Source organism: Lissotriton helveticus, chromosome 1_1 (assembly GCF_964261635.1).
Source record: "Lissotriton helveticus chromosome 1_1, aLisHel1.1, whole genome shotgun sequence".
Taxonomy (NCBI): Eukaryota; Metazoa; Chordata; class Amphibia; order Caudata; family Salamandridae; genus Lissotriton; species Lissotriton helveticus.
Genome location: NC_136057.1, coordinates 1944362344 through 1944386087, shown reverse-complemented (window position 1 = coordinate 1944386087; position 23744 = coordinate 1944362344). Strand labels below are relative to the sequence as shown.

The following is a 23744-nucleotide window of genomic DNA, read 5'->3' as shown; positions in this document are numbered from 1 at the left end:
ATCATAATTTTCGTGAAAAGTTTCGTTTTGATGGGTTTTAAAAAAGTATTCATTTGCTGTGGAAACGTGTAATTAAAATTTATATTTTAAAAGTGTGTTTTTTGTGCGTACAGTATCGTTTTGACCTCCATTTTGTTTACACTGCTTCGGTCTTTCATTCATGAAAAGAGTAGTAGGACTCATTTTTTGCATTATCTCTAAAATGGCGGCTATGTTTTGATTTTGCTGTTTTATTAAATACTTCGCATTATATTGTGAATATTATTAATTTATTATGTATTACCGAAAATGATTTCAAGAAATGTTGTTATTTTAAAAAATACGTTTCCGATGTTTGAAACCTGCTAAATAAAATGTTAAAAAAAAAATCATACTCGAGTACTTATTTTAATACTCGAGTACCTCTTGCTAATACTCAAGTATTACTTTTTTTTAAACATACAATTTTTCAAAATATACGCTCAGTTCTCTACCATTTTTTAATACACTTCCCCACCCAAAACCCCTATTTTCCCTGCATCCCGTGCCAGGAGTTATTTTACAAAGAAAAAATATATATATAATTTATGCGTTGTAATGGTATGCGTAGTATTGGATTTCGTTGTAATAGTACTTTTTCATTACTGTTATATATCTGCATTTTAATGGTATGCGTTGTGTAGTTGCGTTGTAAAAGCATGCGTTGTGAAAGTATGCGTTGTAACGTCATACATCCTGTATAATGTAATATTTATGAAGGGTGTAAGAATATGATCTGTCGTAATGATGCTCTACCTTAATAGAAATGTATGATATTCCTCCTTAATAGAATTGCATGTAATGCGTGGAATGCTTATCGGGAATGTTATGATTCAGAGTGATGTGGTGGGCAGACGTCATTTTTGGTAGCTAGGCCCCGTCCGTTTCGGATTGAGGGGCGTGTTTTTTTCATTTCTTTCTCTCAGGCAAAAACACGCCCCCCAGTCTGGAAAGGACGGGGCTTGCTCCCTCTCAAGGACACAAACTTTTAACTCGGTGTGCCTGTGGCTTACCTCTCTAGTTTTTTACTGACGTCCTTGCTCGAGTGGTTAACTTTTGTTCTTTAATGATATATGTGCTTTGAAGAAACTCTTTTGTGCTGCCGATGCCATAATATTAGCGCTATGATATGAAGACGTGGGTGCTGCGTGGATGTTCAAAGCCTGCCGGATTCTGATCTTAATTGGTGAGTCTTTCCTCTTAATCGCGGATGTATCTACGGAGGACTTTGAAAATCAGAGCGGTGTTTGCCAACCTGCTCAGCACACACGGCCGCCTCCATCTATTCACCACCTAATGGGGCACCGATAAAGCAGCGCGTAGCTCGGCCCTGTGGTCGTCCAGCTCCCCCTCAGGTAGGCCTCACGGCGCTCACACATGGACAGGGAGGCCGCTCCCAGACTGGGTGCTCTTCACGGGTGGCTGGATCCGCGCCGGACAAGACCGTTGGGCGCCCTCCTGTTTCTTGGGCCACTCCCGGGTGATATCGCCCTGGTGCCTCGGCTCCCCAGGCAGTAGGGAACAAAGCTGGTCTCTCCTCCGTGAGGCCGCTGCACACCGCAGACCCGGAAGCTGGATGCTGCGTGTCTTCAACTCGGTGGTCGCACAAGGTGTCGCGCTTCTGTGGGAGGCCCTTAAAGGCGTGAGGATGGGGTCTGCGCACCACTGTGGACCCTGTAGCCTCTCGGTCGGCCGCCACAGCGGCCTCCGTTCCTCACCGCCCCGTGGCGCGGGGGCCGGAGGAAAGTTGAAGGATGCCCCTCTCCTCACCGAAAACGGGTAGGTCGCCCTCAGCTCTCAGCCTAGAGCACATCGACATCCCTCTGAGTCTGGTAGGAGATCTAGGTGCTGTTTTCCCTCGTGCTTGCTTTCCTGCCCCCTGTTCCCTCATTGTGCTTGCTTTCCTGCCCCCTGAGTTGTGCTTGCTTTCCTGCCCCCTGTTCCCTCGTTGTGCTTGCTTTCCTGCCCTTGTACCCTCGTTGTGCTTCCTTTTCTGGCCTCTGTTCCCTGTGTGTGTGGCTCTGTGTGTGTGTGGCTCTGTGTGTGTGTGGGGGGCTGTGTGTGTGGGGGGGCTGTGTGTGTGGGGGTCTCTGTGTGTGGGGGGCTCTGTGTGTGTGTGGGGGGGGCTCTGTGTGTGTGGGGGGAGCTCTGTGTGTGTGTGAGGGGCTCTGTGTGTGGGGGGGACTCTGTATGTTTGGGGCTGTGTGTGTGGGGGGAGGGTTCTGTGTGTGGGTCTGTGTGTGTGGGGTTGTCTGTGTGTGGGGGCTCTGTAGGTGTGTGAGGCTCTGTGTGTGTGTGGCTCTGTGTGTGTGTGGGGCTCTGTGTGTGTGAGGGGGCTGTGTGTGGGGGGGCTCATTATGTGTGTGGGGCTCTCTGTGTGTGTGTGTGTGAGGCTCTGTGTGTGTGTGGGGGGGCTGTGTGTGTGGGGGGGCTCTGTGTGTGTGTGGGGGGCTCTGTGTGTGTGGGGGGCTCTGTGTGTGTGTGAGGCGCTCTGTGTGTGTGTGGCGCTGTGTGTGTGTTGGGGGCTCTGTGTGTGTGTGTGCGGGGCTCTGTGTGTGGGGGGGCTCTGTGTGTGTGTGGGGCTCTGTGTGTGTGTGTGTGTGTGGGGGGCTCTGTGTGTGTGGGGGGGCTCTGTGTGTGTGTGTGGGGCTCTGTGTGTGTGTGTGGGGGGCTCTGTATGTTTGGGTCTGTGTTTGTGTGGGGGGGTTCTGTGTGTGTGTGTGTGGCTCTGTGTGTGGGGGGCTGTCTGTGTGTGGGGGGCTCTGTATGTGTGTGTGTGAGGCCCTGTGTGTGTGTGGCTCTGTGTGTGTGTGGGGCTCTGTGTGTGTGTGGGGTTCTGTGTGTGGGGGGGCTGTGTGTGTGTGGCTCTGTGTGTGTGTGTGTGAGGCTCTGTGTGTGTGTGTGGGGCTGTGTGTGTGGGGGGTACTGTGTGTATGTGGGGGGCTCTGTGTGTGTGGGGGGGGCTCTGTGTGTGTGTGGGGGGCTCTGTGTGTGCGGCGTTCTGTGTGTGTGTGGTGCTGTGAGTGTGTGTTGGGGGCGCTGTGTGTGTGTTGGGGGCTCTGTGTGTGTGTGTGAGGCTCTGTGTGTGTGGGGGGCTCTGTGTGTTTGTGTGTGTGGGGCTCTGTGTGTGGGTGCTAATGCAATAGGTCTCGCATTTGCGAGAGATTAAGCTATTGGCATTGTAAATGACAATGCCATTTATTTTTTAACTTTTGATTCAGTGACTTGTAGTCCATACTAATATAATAAAGAGAGAGCCCAAACCTTTGAGGCGGGTAATTTCAGGAACCACAGCACCAATCACAACACCCAATACAGCGTTGGAAAGGGCAGTTGCAGCAGAAGGACATAGGCTATGCAGACGCCCACCATATACATTTAAAAGGTAAAAGAACCGTGCCAGCAAAGTAGTCCCTTGTGGGCGTGTCTGCGTTGTGCTGTGGGCGTGTGCTGGGGGCGTGACAAACCAAACGCTGGGGGCGTGTGGTACGTTCCGCCCTTCATGTCATGTCTCATATTGTGTGCTAATCCCACCCTGCTCCCTTTAAATACCCCTGCACCCCATAATAATAACCTAACCTTACTCCTTAAAATACCCCAACACCCTTAAACACTAACCCATCTTAATCCCTATAAATATACCCTGTACCCCAAAACCCAAACCTATCCCTAACCCCTAAAAATACCCCTGTACCCCCAAACCTAGCCCTGAACCCTATAAATACCTCTCTACCTCAAAACCCAAACCTACCCCTGAACCCTAAAAATACCCCTGTACCCCAAAACAGAAACCTAGCTCTGAACCCTAAAAATACCACTGTACCCCAAAACCCAAACCTACCCCTGAACCCTAAAATACTCCTGTACCCCAAAACCTAGCCCTGAACCCTTAACATACCCCTGTACCCCAAAACCCAAACCTACCCCTGAACCCTAAAAGTACCCCTGTATCCCAAACCCCAAACCTAGCCCTGAACCCTAATAACCCTGTATCCCAAAACCCAAACTTGCCCCTGAGCCCTAAAATACCCCTGTACCCCAAACCTAGCCCTGAACCCTAAAAATACCCCTGTACCCCAAAACCCAAACCTAGCCCTGAACCCTTTAAATACCCCAAAACCCAAACCTACTCCTGAACCCTAAAAATACCCCTATACCCCAAAACCAAAACCTAGCCCTGAACCCTAAAAATACCCCTGTACCCCAAAACCCATACCTATCCCTAAACCCACCCCTGTACCCCATAACACAAAACTATATCTGAACCCTTAAAATACCCAAACACCCCAAATCATATACCTCAGTACCCCAAAACATATATCCCTATACCCATACTTACCTTATCCAAACATTAAAAAAAAACATGCTTTTACCATTCATGTATTTACAACGAATTTCGTTGTAAATGTATGCGTGGTAAAAGCATATAAAATTTAATGCCATGCGTTATAATGGCATTGCGGAGTCATGGTACTTTTGTAATGAAAGTATGCGGAGTGATGGTATGCGGAAAGAAAGTTGCGGAATAATGGGTGTTTACCCTCCCCCGGTAAGTACATTGGTGGCACGGCGGCCCACATCTCCAGCAACATACTCATATTTTTTCACCACCCATATGAAAAATGCACAGGTCTCTCATTGATGGCCAGCACCGACATACACTTTTAGACACACCTCCCGCCACAAGTTCTAGAATTGCGAACTTTAGAGCTGGGGAGCTACGTTCGAATCTCGGCATCAGCTCAACATCCTGTGATTCCAGGCAAATCGCTTGTCTCCCCGTGCCTACCACAAATGAATGTGTTCTTCTGTAATGTAAATTGTGCTCATGCCATGTTGTCGAGTTTGCTCTATATAATATTGCAAGGAAAAATAAAGTAGGGAAACTCGAGTTCACACACTACTGAACGCGCACTCTTAAGTGCATCAGCAGTGCACTGTGAATCGGAGCGTTTCACAGGCCTGTCACAGATAAGAAATGCTATCAAAACGAAATCCTACAAAACAATATACTACTGGCCGGCAGCAATTCATACCTGGACAACTTCGGGACGGGCTGCTAGTCATGTATAAAAACAGGACTGTAAGTCACAGAATCCTAAGTACAATTCTAGACTATACTGGGTACTCAACCTTGGACCCAAACATTTGTACAGCTCTGCTTTGTGCTGGGAATAAGAAACTCGCTGAAATTAAAGTACTCAACCCACGAAACATCTTCCGTGTTTGCCTGTAATAAGGCTTCTAAGTCTGTGATGTTCTTGTCTGATGCAATTACAGAATTCTCAAGTTTGCCGGACCCATGGGTGACTGTCCCGTCTAGGGTAGGTTTTTAGTTTGCATTCTGGGATGTGAAGCCTAATTTAGACCATTATAAAATCATGGCTGCATGCCCCAGAATACAAAAAAATAAACTTGAACAGGCACGCACAGACCAGGATAACTTGCCGGCTCTGCAGCTGTAGTCGTACTTCGGTTAGAACTGTCTTTGGGGGGGGTCATTCATCTGTCTCCTTGGTTGACGCCAACATGTAGTCATACTCCTGTCCATGGCTTTGGTCACCCTAGTCGTGCTCGCAAACGGGACGAGAGAGGCGGGGATTTAGGCGCAGCAGTCCTGTCAAGTATCACGCATCAGGCGTGACTCTTACGCATTTCAGTGTGGTGTTTGTCACGCATTTTTAATGCTATTCTGAAACTCGCCTAGGGCAGGGTTTTGGGCGCGCACCGGCGCCTCTGACACCTGTGTGCCATCAGTGGTTTGCAGCTCGTTACGTGATGACGTCCTGACACTGGGTTTCTCACTTGACTTCGGGGTCTGTTGGAGGCTGGGCTGTTTTGCGTAAATCTGGGCACCGCGCTGCCTGTGTGGCGTGGGGTGCGCGCGCTGCTCCCTCTGGCTTGCGTCTCCTTATGTGACGACATTCTGTATTGCTCTCTTGACTTCGCAGTTAGTTGGACTGGAGGAGGCTGGCTGGTTCTGTGTAAATCTGAATGCAGTGCTGCCTGCAGTGTTCACTGCAGGAGATATGTGGCTCAGCTGCAGTACGTTTAAAATCAAGCAGACACTCTCTGACCCCGGTTTGAGGGGCCACGGAGTGGGCAGCGGGGACTTCAATAGACTCTCAGGTGGCGGGAGGCAAACCTGAATTCCCGTGGCTCACGGCCTGAGCCTGCCGCAATTTGAAGTAAGTGACTGTACTTGCAGCATTGTGCGTGTGAATTTACATTTTTTCATGAATCATTTCCTTTTCAGCAGCGCAAGATCAGGCAGTTCCGCCTGAGTCAGTAGCTGCCGCCCGGTCGTATTGAAGAGGAGAGCTAACTGTGTTAGTAGCTCAGAATCCCCGGGCTGGCATGAGCACAGGCGAGGCTGCCTGGCAGCCGCAGGCAGTAACCAAAGTGAGACTGCATGTGCCACGACATGACTTTGATCATAACGACGTGACTTTGAGCATGGCAAGTAGTTAAACTTTACAGGTATTGTTCAGTTATGCAGGAAAGGTTTCAATTGACCACAACCAAACATAATTATTATAATACAGCCCTAATAGTCCGGAGACAGTTTTTTTTCTTCTGCCCTGTGAGACATCCTTATGCAGTGATTGTTAAGGGGAAGGGCATTTCATGCAAGAGACGAGAATCAGTCTGTTGCTGAAATAAATGGCTCTTAACCCAAATAGCCATGGAACACGAAGTGCTCAGCTGTAGGCGACCACTGTGGATTTTTATTTTACTGAAGATTACATGTTAGTGAATAAAAGATGCACTTTTTGTTTTCCCCAGCTGAAAGGGTTGCTTTAATCGGTTATTTTTTCTTGTTTGAAGCAGCCCTTTGTTGTTTTTTCCTATCCAAATAGAGCAGTAATACATCATAAGGCTGTGCTCATATTAACATACCTGACAGCTACATTATTAACCCCTTAGCCGAGGCAAGTTATCACGTTAAAATTGTGAAAGTTATTTTATGTGCTGTTTTTATTGATACTTAGCTGGTGTTGCTGTTAGATTACTAGTACTTTGACAGACCGACATCAACTGTGCGCCAGAAACAAAAAATAATTACACAGTTTGCAAATGGTTGTTAGCTTTTAAACAGCGGGGTCACCAGTGCTGTTAGTTGTTACCACCTCCTCCTTTTTTTCCTTTTCTCGGCGGATACCTGATTTTGTACATGGTGGCAGAGCCTCGCAGTACTAACGTGAGTACCATTAACTAGCTAATATGTTGCGGAAGTATTGTTCATCAAGTGGCCGTACTGCCGGATGACCAAGAGGTGTTGTGCCACTTCAGTATGGCCGCGTCCGCTCCGTAACCTCTTCCAAGTTGTCCAAAGGGACATCTTCAAGATGGCCGCCTCCAGCGTGCTACACTACTAGCGCACGCCTGGAATACCGATTTCTAGTAGCGATTATAACGTTCGTGTGTGTGAGTTAGACTTTCTCCAAACCATCTCATGATTCTAGGGTCCAGTGCCGAGCGTAACCAGGCAACGGATCTACCCTTCACCTGCATGAACCCCCTCCACAGGAAGGGTTGCACGTGGTAATTCCTGGTTGTGCTCCGCCCCCGGCGGTCATAGAGACGAATAGAACGCCCCCTGCTTCTGATGTGGAGCACGCCCGGATCCTGCCTGGCAGTGTGTGAGTGTCACAGAGGTGGAAGGAGTGAAACAGTGTGGCTGGAGGCTTTTACCATCCTGAGCACAAGAACAGAGCCGCAAGCGGGAGCAGGTCCGTTCCTTTGTGTTATTTTTATTAGAACGTTTTGTATCTGCCATAATGTGAAACATACCGTTAGTGTGTGGTGGAGTGCAAAGCAGGCATTTTATTTATAGCTGTGTCTGTAACAGACGATACCCGTGTGCGAAATGATTGTATGCTTGAATGTTTTACTCGGCTATGTTTACAAATACCAGAGCAGCGTGGGAGCAAGCTCTCGCTGTGTTGGCGAATCTCGGTGTGTAGAACGATGATTCTATTAATGGCTTGTCTTTTAAACATGGAGGTGTTTGTAATTGAGGGTATCAGAACTCTTTGATTAGGTGAGGTTATTGTATACAGCTAGTCACGGACCAGGAATATATGTCTGTATTATGGTGGGCGGCTAATATTAACGTTAGTGTTTTTGTAACGTGTCCCAGTGTGACTGAGCTGTTTATGTGTGTATGAAAGTCCATGGCATGTGTATAGCTGATTGTACGACAGACCTGCTGGTGATAGTAATTATACCTATGGTTGAGTGACTGCTCAGTGCATCTGGTGTCGAGAAATGCATGAGCACGTGTGTGTAGCAGAATGTGAGTGAAGGCAACCTACATGTGTGGGTTTTTGCTGTTTAGTTGATCGGAATTGTGTGCGATTGCTACATCTATCTGACTTCATTTTCTGTGAGTAATAAGGCACATTCTCACGATTGAGCAATACTTCCTCTCTTGTAGACGTATCATTCAAAGCAAGTACAGCATGTTCAGAATTTTGCCTAGTTTGTTGGAGTGATTGTATCTGCTGCATTTTTTTAATCTGTGTTTTTATGTGAATGGTGTATGTGCGTTGCTCGGTGTTAGTATTTCAGCTTTGGAAGGCTAGAGGATGAGCTATAGAAATCTGTGGCTCCTCGTTGGTGTAGTCCTATGAGGTATAGGTCTGACTGAACATTCGCAGGTTTCTGTGAATTGTACTTTTCTAACTCAGAAATGGTCTGATCATTTGAGCTGTACAAGTTTGTGGCTTATCAATAAAAAATGCGGTGTTATGAGCTCTAGTTGAGAAGTTGCATTGTCGTGTAAGCTGCGCATCTACGTGGTTCCTCGTTGATGTAGTTCTGCGACCAGTATATGTATGTGCCTAAGTCTTGGCTTGGTGTGTGAATTCTGATGTGTGGGTCAGTATTGTATTATGAATTGTACATGTGTTTGGCTCAGCGTTGGTATGGTTATGTGAATAGACTTGCCTGTAGCTAACGGTTGGTATGCTCATGCAAGTTCTGTGCATCTCGTTCAGCACTGTAGTGCGACCTTTAGACGGGTGGTTAAGCTTTTGTGTGATCACCTGACATACACTCATCTGGCGTGAAAATGTGAGCAGTTTTTTTTCTTAAACTCGGCAACGATGTGCAGCAATACACTGTATAACCGAGTTGAAAACTAGTGTGGTCATATGAGGCGTACATGTCACTGGTTCTGTGTTGGTGTGGTCCTGTGACCTAGGCAGCTCATTTAAGTTGTTTTGTGGGTGGGTAAGCCCGGTGTGGTTATGTGAGCTGGATAGATCTGTGACTTTCATTGAACATAAGACGCTCTGTGTTCGTTTGACCTTTTTTGTGAGTGGTTTGGGTCGTTTTGTGTTAGTTAATCCTAGAAAATTGGGATCTTTGGGTGCATGTTCTTAGTATCCCATTTGTGCATCCACAACTTATCTCTTTAATTAATCACAGGGCTATGAAGTGACTTAAATATAGATCTTCATACCACTGCTTGCAGTTTTTAGGCACTCTAAACATCAGCCATTATCATCAGGGGCGTAGCTTGGTCAGCAGGCCAGGCTCCAGGAATTTGTATTTGGGCGGGCCCAATTTGTCACTTATATGTCTAGCCAAGCCTGCTTCAGGGCCCTCGTTTATTTCTCCTTAGTCTTACAAGGGCCCAGTAAAACGCATTATTTTCTTTCCAAATCTTTCTTAAATGTTATCACTTGCAAATAGTGTTTTTTTTTCATGTAATGTCCCTTTGATGAGAAGAGGAGGTTTCTGAGGTGGGAGTATCAGGCAAGTGACACTTCTCAGGCTGTCCCTCATGACCGCCTCCTCGGATTCCCTCACTGCCACCCTCCCCCAGCGCCCCTCATCTCTCTGTAGCCCCCCCTAATGACCTGGTCCTCAAATTCCCCCAGCGCCCCTCATCTCTCTGTAGCCCCCCCATTGACTTCCTCCTCTGATTCCCTCACTGCCACCCTCCACCAGCGCCCCTCATCTCTCTGTAGCCACTCCCTATTGACCTCCTCCTCTTATTCCCGCACTGGCACCAGCGCCCCTCATTTCTCCATAGCCCCCCTCCTATTGACCTCCTCCTCGGATTCACTCACTGCCACCCACCACCAGCGCCCCATATCTCTCCGTAGCCCCCCATTATTGACCTCCTTCTCGAACTCCCTCACTACCGCCCTCCTCCAGTGCCTCTCATCTGTCCACAGCCCCTCCCCCATGACCTCATCCTCAGAATCCCTCACTATCACCCTTCACCAGCGCCCCTCATCTCTCAGTAGCCACTCTGTCATATGCATTTCATTTGTTGTATAGAGCTATTCATATCAGTGTAGGGTGTCTCAGTACTTTACATCACACACACATTATACAGAGACAATCAATCATGCAAGTATGTAAATCGGTCTACAGGGAATGTCACATAAGCCAATGAGGATTACAAGGTGTAGGAATCCCAAGTCATGTATACTGGTGGGCAGTATATTCTAAGAGGGGTTGGTCTGTGAAGCACAAACTCAGGATTTAAAGCATATGCCAGTGGTTAGGGGTTGGCTTTACTGATAAAAATGTATATCTGCCCATACAAACTCTTTTTAGTGACAGAATAATTAAAGACTGGGGAAGTTCTAGCTATATTACAATACAAAAAAGCTCAGTTCTAACTATATCTTTCAGGTTTTCATGCAGCTGTTTGATAGTTCATAAGTCACTGTCCTATGATTGGATTGTAACTTCGGAACTGTGACTTTGGAACTGCAAGTAACACAAGAATCTCTGTGACAAAGGCAGTAACTCACTGAGCTACCCACATAAAATACAATATAACCAAAAGCAGCAGACAAGGTCAAGCACAACAGCTCTCAATGTTCTCGAAGTTAGGTGGTGCAATCGCTTCCAACATCCGCTGCCTTAGGGTGTACAATTTACCACAATGCAAAGAAACAAAAATGGAAGGTCCACTCAAATGAAGTCATTAGAGAAAGTAATTTGTAAATGTCTTCTTCTTTATTCAAAAGTATTCATGAAGCAAAGGCACAGCCAACGCGTTTCGTTCCCATTTTTTGCCTTTGGGAACTTCGTCAGGACTGTAAAAATTACAAATATATATATATATATATATATATATATATATATATATATATATATATATATATATATATATATTGAACACTGCACATATAGACAAAATAATCACAACCCTAAACTAAATGTGACCAACCCAAAAACAACATGTTGCACAAAATACAATACAAAATTACACATCACCAAACTTAAAATGACTGTAACACACCATAGATACACAATATGATTTTAGTCACTTGTGGCCCAAGAAGACTAATCCCCCCCAAAAATGTTTACAAAATGAGAAGCATGACAAATGCCTATATTTATATAATCCTATCCACTATCCCTGGAGGGGGATGAAGGATGAGTTCAGATAAAGACATGTTTCTAGAAAAAAAGCACCTCAAACAGTGTTGAAAACACAGAAGGAAATTTATAAAATATTTAAATTTAAAACCAATTAGAAGACTTTTAAAAGATTACCAAATTCTGAACAGACATGCGAGAAAGAACTCCAAACAGTAAGGCAGAAGGGAAAGGCAGATATAAGTAAACATATACCATATATGCTTACCAAGCTAGTATTCTCAAGGGGCGGCACTCGTAAATCAACAAAATATGCGCACCAGGATTGGCAGCGAACTTGCTAGACCAAGAGTGGTCTCCTTGGGAGAAACGAAAAATACGTGAGGGTATAGTTGCATGTTAGGTAAAAAATAGCATAGCATACCTTGTTGTAAATGATGTACACTCAAATAAGTTAGGGGTATAGTTGCTGTTAGATTAAGGTATGATAACATACCAAGTTGCAAAACGAGGTACCCTCATATAAGATAGGGATATCAACGTTATATCAATCAAACCACGTTGATAGTCAGAGGGCCTAGGTTTATAGATGGGGGGGGGCTATTGAGAGCTAATTTGTACATTGTATCACGTTTAGGATGTCTAAACTGCTATAAAGGTTCCTAAACACCATTGTTCACGGTATACCTTAGCTAGGGAAATGTCAGCCCTAGTAGAGATGAGCTCGAATAGTCCCAGTCGGTGCAGTAGAATCGATAATGTTGCAAGTGCTAAAAGAGAAATTTAAACATGAACCAACAAGTAATGGTTAGAGATAACACCAGATCTGATTTGTACAATGTATCAAGTTTGAGATGTCTAAACTGCTGTAAAGGTTCCTAAACACCATAGTTCACGGTATACCTTAGCTAGGGAAATGTAGTAGGAAATCTAGTAGAGATGAGCTCGAATAGTCCCAGTCGGTGCAGTAGAATCGATTATGTAGCAAGTGCTAAAAGGGAAATTTAAACATGAACCAACAAGTAATGGTTAAAGATAACACCAAATTATAATGTCCTAAATTCGTCACCAATAATATTATTGCATCCTATGGTATAGCCCCCGTCATGTTAAAATTTAGATAAAAGGGAGGCCACACCATCAAATACCACTACATTATTTCTCCGGTATTAGAAAACGAAAATTAAAACTTAACTTATATCTCTATAGATTTCGAAAGAGGTGACCCTGCGGCCAACATCTTACCTATTTGTAGCCCCAAGTTTGGAGACAATAAATACGGAAGGACCGTGCCGTCTTCAGCAAGAATTCTATAATCACGAAACGCGTTGGCTGTGCCTTTGCTTCATGAATTCTTTTGAATAAAGAAGAAGACATTTACAAATTACTTTCTCTATTGACTTCATTTGAGTGCACCTTCCATTTTTGTTTCTCCACATAAAATACAGTTTATCTGCATTTCTAAACTACTAACAGACAAAAGATTGGCAGGATCATTAATCACCAGTTATCTGGACATTTATATTGTCTGAAATCTGTGGCAGAGCTGGCCTTTCTTAATAATAAAAACTGTTTAAATAAAGCATATAGTAAGTATGTGTTTTGCTGGGCCTTCCCTGATGAGCTTAAAAAGAAGTACAAATAGCCAGACATTCTCTCACCTGCTCAGTACTTATTGCCCGGTGCCAAGGAGAGGATTTGTTCCCTTTGCCATACCCCTATCTTACCTGAACGAGTGGGCAGGACACAGCCCACCTTTTTAAAAGGAGGTGCGTGATTGGGGGTGCCTGTGAGAGAGAGTCCAGGCCCAATCATGCAACTCCCAGAACAGGAAGAAGAAAAAAAAACGTTCGGAGGAATGATTTAACTGAAAGATGCCATTTACTACTGGCCCTTATGTCGCCTGTGCCAGGTCCAAGACTCATGTTTGTGTGGGCCTGGCCCACCCGGTCCACCTGGTAGAACCGGGCCTGTTGGTCAGTAAGATTGGGAGTATGTGAGCTTCATATTTCGCAGTAGGAATGGAGAGGAGCACTGATTTTTTGAGGGGTACTTAAAACGTAATTTTTTTGTAAAAAAAACACAATTTTTAACACCTTTAAATCGGAGACAAGTGTTTTTTTTCTACATGTGTATGTAAAAATTCCAAGTTAAATCTGACAAAACACCTCACCATGCACGACTTAAAGCGCCTGTAGCCAACTATTGGGTATGGGGGGTTGTAACGCCTCAAACCCCTCCTGGTTATCTTTACCCAATTTAAGGGTACGCAATGTATTGCCCTGTGAAGGATGGAAAGCAGAAATAGTCTTGCCTGGATTAGTTCTTGTTACCTTGGGTTTACGCCAGATATTGTCAGAGAGTACTTAACTTGCTTAGCAAACATCTTGAGTATGCACTAGTTATTCTCTCTACGAATGCGTTATCCTACATTAATTGAAAGCATCCTTCTGGTGACATAAGCACTATAAAAGCACCTGTCTTAACATTCTTGAGGGGCTCCTGCCTTTATCAATGATATTTTACACCGCCACAGTTTCTACTAATGCTTACTTTATAACAGGCCTCTAAAAATTTTACTGGACCTGCAGGTCTAGTGACAAATAATCTACTTGATCTAATTATAATTAAGGCTCCTGGTTTTCCATTTTTATGGATTTTTACAGATAAATACAGACCGAAAACAATGTGTTTTTCTGTCTGCATTTATTTTTAAAAGTGGATGAATACAGATCATGTGTTTATTGACTCTTTGTGCTGTCTTTCATGAATTATAGCCCAACAGCTGAGCAAATAAACAGCATGGTAAATTAAAAAAACAGGATCACATTTCTTTAAATAACTGCATTTGTCAACATACATTTGTGGTATAATGCTAATATTTGCCAGTGGATGTACTTTTATGTAATATTTGGCAATTTAAATAGCTAAAACATGACAGACCTCAAAGTATGAGTGTGCGTCTGTCATTTAAATAAATATGGAAATGTATAGTTTTACGACTACATTTATACGCAAAATAAATATGGATAAATACCGATAAAATGGCCAAAAAAAGAAATATGTATATATGTATGTATGTATGTATGTATGTATGTATGTATGTATATATATATATATATATATGAAAATTCCAAACAAAATACCTTAAAACAGGGAGCACTAATTATAATGCTCTTGACCCATAAATCAAATATAACTTTTTTTTTTCTAATTCAGAAGTGTAATGCAAACAAAGACTTACATAGTAGCAAAACAAATCAGAACACTACTTGGTGGTGTGCAAATGACAATTATTTGCAGACACTCGATTTGCAGACGTTGTACACTATATTGTTTTAAAGCCACATGTCAGTGGGAAATTCTGTGGGCATTTCAACATAAAATCTGCTGACTGCAAATTACGGTGTGCTGCTACTTTATGCTTTAGTTATGCATTTATTAAAAGTGAAAGTTTTTAAACATGAGTTAAAAAACATTCCTGCCCCCGCACTGACTATGCGGTTAATTTGCACACCACCAAGTAGTGTTCTAATTTGTTTTGCTCCTATGTAAGTCTTTGTTTGCATTACACTTCTGAATTAGAAAAAAAAGTTAGTTCATGATTCCTGATATAGTTTGAAATACTTGTGCTATTAATTTACCAGCTGTTTAAATGTTGTGTTAGGAAAAAAACCTGACATTTTTCAGCCTTTTGTTTCACAATTATTGTCAGATAACTCACTTGACAAAAAGCACTAACTATAATAAGATGAAGAAAATTAAACACCATTTCCAGGATCAGATAAGCAACAATTAGTAAAAAGACAAACTGACATTTGACCTGTGTCCTTGACCAGACAACAAATGTGTCGAGACAAAAACAAGATTTAAAGGCATCTTTATTTTTCATTCACTTTCCGAATGAAAAGAACACCTGTTCCTTCCAGTTTAAGTTAACTCGCAGCAGTGACCAGTAAATACTAAAAATAGCTCGACCTGATAAAATCTCACTTGACATTGCTGACCTGTATAAGTTGTATTTTAATGTTTAGACTGTGCCTCCAAATGCCATGGATCACTGACAACCAGGAGAACAAAATAGCAACAAATGATTGACATAATTTGTGTTGGAATACAGTCCTGGTCTCTCTAATTTGTTGGTAATGGCTTGGCCCTCGGTTGTATGTGAACTTTAGTTTGATTGTGATTGGTCTCTGCCAGATGTTTACTAAGGGTGGGCAGAGTTTGTGTAGTTTCACTCTGTGGAATTTAGTGGAGTTGCATGTAAATCTTGCAAGATTCAGCAGAGTTCCGCCAACGGGTGGAAAATATGTATGTTGAACTGCAATTTCGCCCCAGTAGCGCAGAAAAGTCAGCACAAGCGGCGCGTGCACTGTGCAAGATCACACAGCCATTCGATTTAATTTTGCTAGCACTCGAGTAGAACATTTACTCAAGAAGCCGCTCTCTAACCACGACTGCCTGCAATAGAAAATTGCACTGTGGTATTTTGGGAGCCTTTTAGGAAGATTCTTCCACAAGGCGTTTCTTCCAATTCGATGTGCAGGATGAAACATCAACCGCTATTTTTTTTTTTTTTTGCAACTAAGGTTGGGGAGAGATTGTGGTGTAATGACCAGAGCTGCCTACTTTTGAACTGGGTAACCAGGTTGGAGCCTTGGCGTCGCTTAACATCCTGTGATTCTAGGCACATCATTTAATACCTAAACAAACAAAAAATGCACCCTTGTGTAATGCAGTTGTTACTCATGTAAAGCGCTCCAGTACCTTTGGTTCGAGTTTGTGCTATATAAAAACTGCAAATATATATCATTACATTTGTGCATCTGCATGAAACAAAGTCACCTTTTATTGCACTATTATTAAGGGAACTGTCAAAGCCTCATTACCCTTGCCAAACAGGTTTAAATTACAACTTTGCCACACCTGTTGATTGTTTCAAAGTCATGTCTAATGTTGGTACGTGCAAGCTCAACATTTTTAAAGGAGAGGGCTGTGGTTCGTAGTCCATGAACAGAATTTTTACACAGCTGCTCAAAGACCCTCTCTCTGTTTGTGATATGCCATGGAATGTTTGACGTGTACTCCATTTATAGACTGAAGGTGTACTTTTCAGGTAGGCCTCTCAATACAAGTCTCACACGTATGGGTCAAACCTAGTAAAATACTTCATTTTACACTTCAAAACATAACAGAGCAATTTGCAGGCTAATTTAGCTGCAAGGTCTTTTAAGATATAAACGGGTAGCCTACAATGTTTGCAAAAGAAGTCATTTAGATTGGAAGAGGGGTATTAACCAGGAGCATTGGAGTTGGAGGTATTCAATTTTCTGATAGAAAGCCTAGATGTTCTGAATGTAAGCGGCTCGTGAGACATTACAGTTATCGAGCAGAACCCTAGGGAAACCCGTGATTAAACATCCTATAAGTAAGGGTGCATTGCTCTGAAACTGCCTATCTAGCAACATAGAATTGGATTGGCTGGTCTTGCTTGTGCTCGCTTGCAGGACCCATCAATGACTAGAACATATCTGAGGCTGTTTCATCTTTACAGTATATCCAGAGATTGGTCATTTCTTCCGTTTTGTGAGATTAGCCTTCTTTGCTTGCTTTTGCTGGCATTTGAATGTTGCAGAGCCATGGGCACATTTTGCTGCTCATGCTCTCCATTGTCCGCGCTTAGTTATTCCTCGTCCTTAGTTTGTTGCTCCTTCTTTCTTTCACATAATGAGTTTCAGATTGATGTTACCCTGGTTGATTGATCAATATCTATTTATCAATGACTGTATGGGTAAGATTGATGACATACATTAACAATTTAGTGCTCCAGGGTGGTTCACACACTGTTGGAGGCAATGCAATAATTTGAATTATAAACCCATAACTGAAAGGGTAACTTCAGACATCCATTATATATTTAAGCCAGCATTGTGCAATTAATTAATATTAGGTCAAATGTTTTTGCTGACTGAGTTTCGAACCACAGTCATTCAAAGGTTCATCATTCGGTCTGGCAATTAGTTAGTTGAATTAGTAAGATTTCAAAACGGTCGCTGTGTTATGTTATACTTTTGAAATGTTCCTCAAAAGGCTGAAACTGAGTGGGAGATAGAGGGGGGGGGGCATTGGTTCCCCCAAGGGACAAAGACCAGTATGGGTGAATCCATAGGTCCCCTGCTGTTAAGGGGACCTCCAGTGATAGGGTGCATGGAGACAGTCCTAGTAGTGCATCTGTCAAAGTGGCTGCACAGGATCGGGGCACTGCAGAGTAACTGTTCTTTTCAGTATGGGGACTTTAAAAGATCAGGCATTTCGTAGCCCTAGCTAATTTTCTCCTTTGTTACACACTTCCCCTGTGGCACACAACTTTAGGACATAGCAGTCCTTGGAGCGCTCTACTTTCTCTGTCACCTACGGTCTGTCTTATATTACCAATCGTTGACAGAGCTTGGGGATTACAGCTTTTCTGTCACCTGGTAACTTGCATTAGCACTTGGGTTCATCTTTACTGTTTCCCTTACCTGGCCCGTTTCCCTCTCCCTCTCTGTCCATGTTCCAGTATTATTCCCAGTGTCTGCCTATCCACTTGCATGCACACTCACAGTGGTGCGATTGTCTGTGTGATGATCTCATGCTGGGTGCTCACCACTATCCTTCTTTCAATATTTCTGATCAATAATGGGTTCTCGCTCATTTATGCACTTGATCTGTGCAACATGTCTTTATCTTGTTCATATGAGCTGTTCCTGCCCTGTACCATATTCAGATACCGGTTGTATCTTCGGGTTCTGTCCTCACAGCTGAATTGCTTTTTGCATGCATGTAATGATGTGAATTGCCATCATTCCTTAGTATGCCTGTGCAAAGTTGGTGTTCTCTGCAGTAGGCGTCGGATCCTTTTACCTTCCCTTTACCTTCGCTTGTTCAGATAATTTTTCCAGGCTTCTGGCATGTGAATCTTGAACCACAGTGACTTGTATCCAGTAAGTCACTCGGGCTGCACAGATGCACACCACAATAAGGATAATACCTCACACTTTTTTCCCTTTCTTATTTATATGTTCTGTGAGATCTTAGCCTATACCCCAAGAATTGTTGTGTTTTTTTTATTGTAATAAATGGGGCACATTTTAAAAACCATTTATTGAGATTTGGGCACTCCTTACTTGGCTGCCCTCTTTAGCATACTGGCCATTGGTTCTATGGTATGCCTTTCGAGGAACCAGTGTCCTAACTATTGATGTACCGCATTGTTTATGGCTCCAAGAGGTAGTTTTTATTTTGATATATCAGTTACTGTTGAGTGTTATAAATCCTGATGGATATTGAACCAAATGCCAATAAACATACGTTTGAAGAGATCCTGATGGATATTGAACCAAATGCCAATAAAAATATGTTTGAAGAAGTAGTTTTATTTTCTCACTCTCATCAAAAGCCATGGGTAGTCATAGAAACACTCATACCCGACCCCAGTCCTGCAATCTCTCCACTGGCTACTTTATAGCTAGATGGGCAGGGTTCAAAACACTCTGCATTGTCCCCAGAGCCTTCCAAGGAAAAGGGCCACTAAGCCTACAAGTTTAATTCAAGCAAAATGTTCCAAAGGAAACACTGTGCTCCAGGCTTATTATGTGCACCATTTATTATCATACCACCTTACTGTAAGAAATCTGTAGGATGCACTGCTTTCTCAGTACAAACTGCCAAACTCTGGCACTCACTACCAGCCAGCTTTAGAAGCACCTAGGTGCACATATGCTTCCAAATACATTAAAAAACATGACTATTTGTAGATAACTGCATCCTTGCAACAGAACCTAGCAAACAGTCACATCCTCAATCGTGCACAGTCCTCCGGTACAACCTACAAACTGCAACCAGCAAATTGCTTTCATTATGCAGGTTAACAACAAGAGCTGACCAGGGTTCGCTGTGGTATTATATAGTTATACACACGTCTATTTATAACTGTTAAGGCTCGCGATAATGATAAAACCAGAATACACACGGCTCATTAACAAAATGTAAATTATACCTATTAAATTCACATGGTACATTTATGCTCTGAGGGTTGTCCATCATCGGCACTGTGCAGCCAAAAAAACAAACGCCACCAGGTGAACAGGCATGAAATAATTAAAGATATCTGTCTCCCATTTCTGGACAGTTTTGGAGGGCTTTTTATATTATTATAGTCCATTTACTGCAGGTACCAAATATCTATACAATCTGACCGCTTCTTTACATCTCCTATAGACATTCCTATATGGGATGATAATAAAAATGTCCATCCCTACATAGCTCTCTGCCTCCATCCAGGCCAACTAGGGCCACAACTATACTCAAAATCGCAGATTGGACAATCCATTGCAGTAACGAGCTAAGCAGGTTATATCATATGAAACACCATGAGGGGACCCGCAGAGCCATTCAAAGCTAACAACATACTAAAAGCCATCAAACTGCTTTTCTGTCTCTTAAACGTAAACCTCCAACATGCTATGTGCGGGGACCCATAACACCCTAACCGCGCCTCGGTAGCCATCACGCACCACATAAAAGCACTTTCCACATAGGATCAAAACAAAAACATGCTTGCAACGCCACACCCTACATGGTGTAGCATGCCACTCATGTAAGCAAGCGCTTAAGCGCAATACTTAGGGGTAGTAAGTGATAGATAAATGCTGCACTACAATACAATGCAAATTAGTTGGCTGGATTATTTACTTTTCGAACTCCTGTCTTTGAATATCCTTTCCATAGTAATGGCATGCAGGGAGACTAAAAATACAGGCATATTAGTGTGCATGCCTATTACTTGTCCACATGCTCACTAGAGGTCAGATAGTAAGTGTTAGACCTGTCTGGCTTTTTGGCAATGTCCCTCCTAATTTTTATTTATTTTGTCCCCTTCTTGCCCCTCATACCCTTGGTAATCTTTTTTTGTCTACTAACTTTTTAGGTGCTGACCAGGGGGATAGGTGTGCTTTCCCCCCCTTGTAATCTTTTACCTCAGGCCCAGAGGCCTGTGTTGTCAGGAAACCTCATGTTGTCACAAAATGGAGGGCCCTAACTGTCACCAACTGCCACCCCATAGTCAGCCCCATAGGCTAACATTAGGACTTCCAGAACCTTCTGGACCCTACTGGACTCTGTGAGGCTAGGCTATAAAAGGGCAGGGGGCAGGAGGCCATTTTGTGTAGCCCAGTGTGAGAGGAGAGAGGCTGCAGTGTGCGGAGGAGGACGCGCTAGGAGAGGCTAGTTGGTTTCATTAACTGACAGCATCTTTCAGAGGACGTTCCCCCTTGTGCTGCTGACCGAACCCTACCATTGGCCTGAAATCGATCTGGTCCAGTCAAGTAACCAGGGACTTTGGACCTTTCCCCAGACGGCTGTGTCCCACCTCCACCCCTTTGTTCCATCTGGGGGTTACTAACTAGCTCCCCGCCTTCCTGCCGAAGTTATAGCCTACCCGGATCAGCAGAGCAGTGCCCGGTGTGGTTTGACAGCTTGTGAGGCCGAGGCGTCTCTGTCTGGAGGGCGCGAGGGGGCGTGAAGGAGAGCAGTCCGCGGAAGAGTGGCGCAGCCTGCTGTTCAAGCCGCGCGGCGGAATTGGTGAAGAGACGCTGATCCCCTGCGCAGGAGCAGAAGCGTGTACCTCCCGGCGGAAGGGGGCGGTGTAGTCTGTGCCACTGGTTCCCCCGCATCTGCGCAGCAGAGCCCAGCATCCGAGAGACGCGAGGAATTCTCCAGGAGCAACGCGTCTCCGGTTACCTCAGCGGACCCGGTCTGGTCAGGGCTGGGGCAGAGGAGCGTCCTGCATTCCCCGAGGAGCGGAAACCTAGCGCCACAGCCGATCTGCTGACAGCTTGACCAGCGTCCGCTTCAGACGGTGAGAGGAAGGGCGAAGGGCCGCCGTCAGTGCTCCTCCCCACTCCGGCGCTGAGGACTGGCTGTTAGCCCCGACCCCTGTGGACGGGGGCAGGACAAAAGACCTAAAAAAACAGTAAGGAGCCGTGGGGGTGAGGAGGAACAGAGCGGAGTCCTCTCTGTTAACGTATTAAATCCCGAATCCCAGCGTCTAGCGTGATGCCCCTATACTCTGACGACTTTAGCTTAAGCTGTGTCAGAATAGGTGAAGGGGGAAGGTAGTTTCCTATTCCCAACCTCATTGTAACAGGTCTAAGAGTAGCCATTACGCTAGAAGACAGAGGGGAACCTGAATTACTGTCAGAAGAGCACTGACGTTACTTGCTAAAGGGGAAACTCCCTTCAGATCTTCATGGCAGTTGTTGTGTAAAGATAGTAAATTGGTAAAATTCCTGCATTCCACTCTGAATGTGTATTCTAACGCTGTATTAAGGTGGAGATAAGGGGAGAGAGTTCTTAATACTGTGATAGAGGTAAAGCCAGTGATTTGGCAGGTTAAAGCGATGTTATTGATTACTAATGCAAAGTGACACTGTTTAGTGTAACCCTAATGAGATAATTTCAATTCCAAACAGCGAGCACTTCTGAACTTATGACAGCTAAATGTTTTGAACTGTAATTTTCCCACAGCAAGAAGAGTGTATTTACTTCTCCACATCAAAGGTATAATTGTTATTTCTGAGAAGAACTAAGATGTGTCACACTGTATAATTTGAAACCAAAGAGTATATTATTTTTATAAAACAGCACGTATTTTCACATAATTTTGGTGTAGAGTTTTCCTTTTGAGTGTTATTGCGTGGAGTTACTTTTGGGTGGTCTGCAACCTTTACACTGTGCCTCTGTTATGTTAGTCTTGCCCTAGGCCAGGCTACCTAATTCCAACATATTGGTGCCTAGCGGTGGGATTGCGGACTTGGTTGCAGCTACTTACTAGTAATTTGACGTAATACACCTAACCTACACCAGGAGTTTTCTCCTTGCGGCCCTCCCAATTAGTCCTTTTGTTTTTTCTAAATTTATTCCTGGTGGTGGGTGGAGTTGGTTTTAGGTTACCCTTACCCCTCTGAAATTTCTGGTGTGTATCCAGGTTTGCCAGACTCACAATGGAGTTTGCAGTGGAAAACCTGGAAGTCTATTCCGTGCCCCAATTGAGAATGTTCTGCCAACAAATGGGGGTCTTTTTCAAACAGGGTGCCAGGAAGGGGGAGCTCCAGACTAGCCTTAGGGCCTGGGTGGAGGCACACCAAGAGACAAAGGAGGAGGATGAAGAGGTTGACCAGGACATGGTGGGGGAGGTAGAAGAGTTATTCCGCGATGAGGGGGAAAACTTACTCACCGAACCAATGTCCTATTCCAGTAAGGGCAGTAGCATCTCTGGGAGAAGCCTAACAGAAGCCGAGCTCACCGATAGGAGAGAGAAAAGACAGCTAAAGTGGGAGTTGGCTAAGTTGGAACAGGAGAAAGAGGAGAGGAGGATGGTCCACGAGTTTAGACTGAAGGAACTGGAGCTCCAAAGTCTGCGACGGGGGTCCTCTCCTGTTAGGAATGGTGGCAGCGAACCAAAAGAGTCAGCCAGGGAGACCAAACCCTATATCCCAAAGGACCTGATAGCGAGCTTCAGTCAGGGGGATGATGTAGCCAAGTGGCTGGCCGCTTATGAGGTTTCTCTGAAGGTTCATGGAGTGCAGGAGAAGCACTGGGGGGGTAGTTTGTACAAGTACATGCCTCCTGCTGGTCGGGACACCTTGCTGGCCCTGGATCCAGAGGAACAGACAAACTACCCCACCATGAAGCTGGCGTTATTGAGGAAGTTCGGGCTTACCCCAGAAAGGTACCGACAGAAGTTTAGGGGGAGCCACAAGATGGGCACTCAGAACTGGGTGGACTTCCTTGATTATGCCAGAAAGGCCTTAGAGGGTTGGGTCAAGGGCAGTGAGGTAAAGGATTATGAGGGGCTGTACAATCTATTTTTGAAAGAACACCTCCTCGAGAAATGTTTTCCCGAGCTGCGCCAACACCTGGTAGACAGCAAGCTGACCAATCCCCGGAAGCTTGCAGAGGAGGCGGACATCTGGACAAGTACTCGGGTGTCCTCCAAGGGGACTGGAGGGGAATCTCAAAAAGCCGGACAGGGCGCCCCCCAGAAGAAGGAGGGGGGAGAGAAAAAGAAAGAGTTCTCTAAAGGTCCCCAAAATAACTTCCAAGGGAAGGGAGCAGGTTTCACCCCTAGGGCAAACCCGCCCCGGAACCCTTATCCTGGCCAAAGCCAGCAGCCCAGGGTTCCCCACTGTTTTGAATGCGGTGGCGTTGGACATTATAAGGGAGATGTCAGATGCCCAAAGAGACCACCCCCTCCCACCGGAGGAAAGTCACCGGGAGTAGCTAGTGTAGCGCTCGGGGAGGAGTTGCCCTTAGATAAGGGGGGTGAGTGG

At 44.6% G+C, this 23744-nt stretch overlaps 1 protein-coding gene across 1 annotated transcript in view; it reads left to right on the top strand.

Moving 5' to 3' along the window:
• Positions 1-7353: 7353 nt before the first annotated feature.
• The window catches only part of SOAT1 (sterol O-acyltransferase 1), a 190181-nt gene continuing 173790 nt past the window's right edge, over positions 7354-23744 (top strand). The window contains exon 1 of the mRNA XM_078643762.1: positions 7354-7751. The gene's annotated coding sequence lies outside the window, so the exon portion shown is untranslated. The remainder of the gene's footprint in view (positions 7752-23744) is intronic.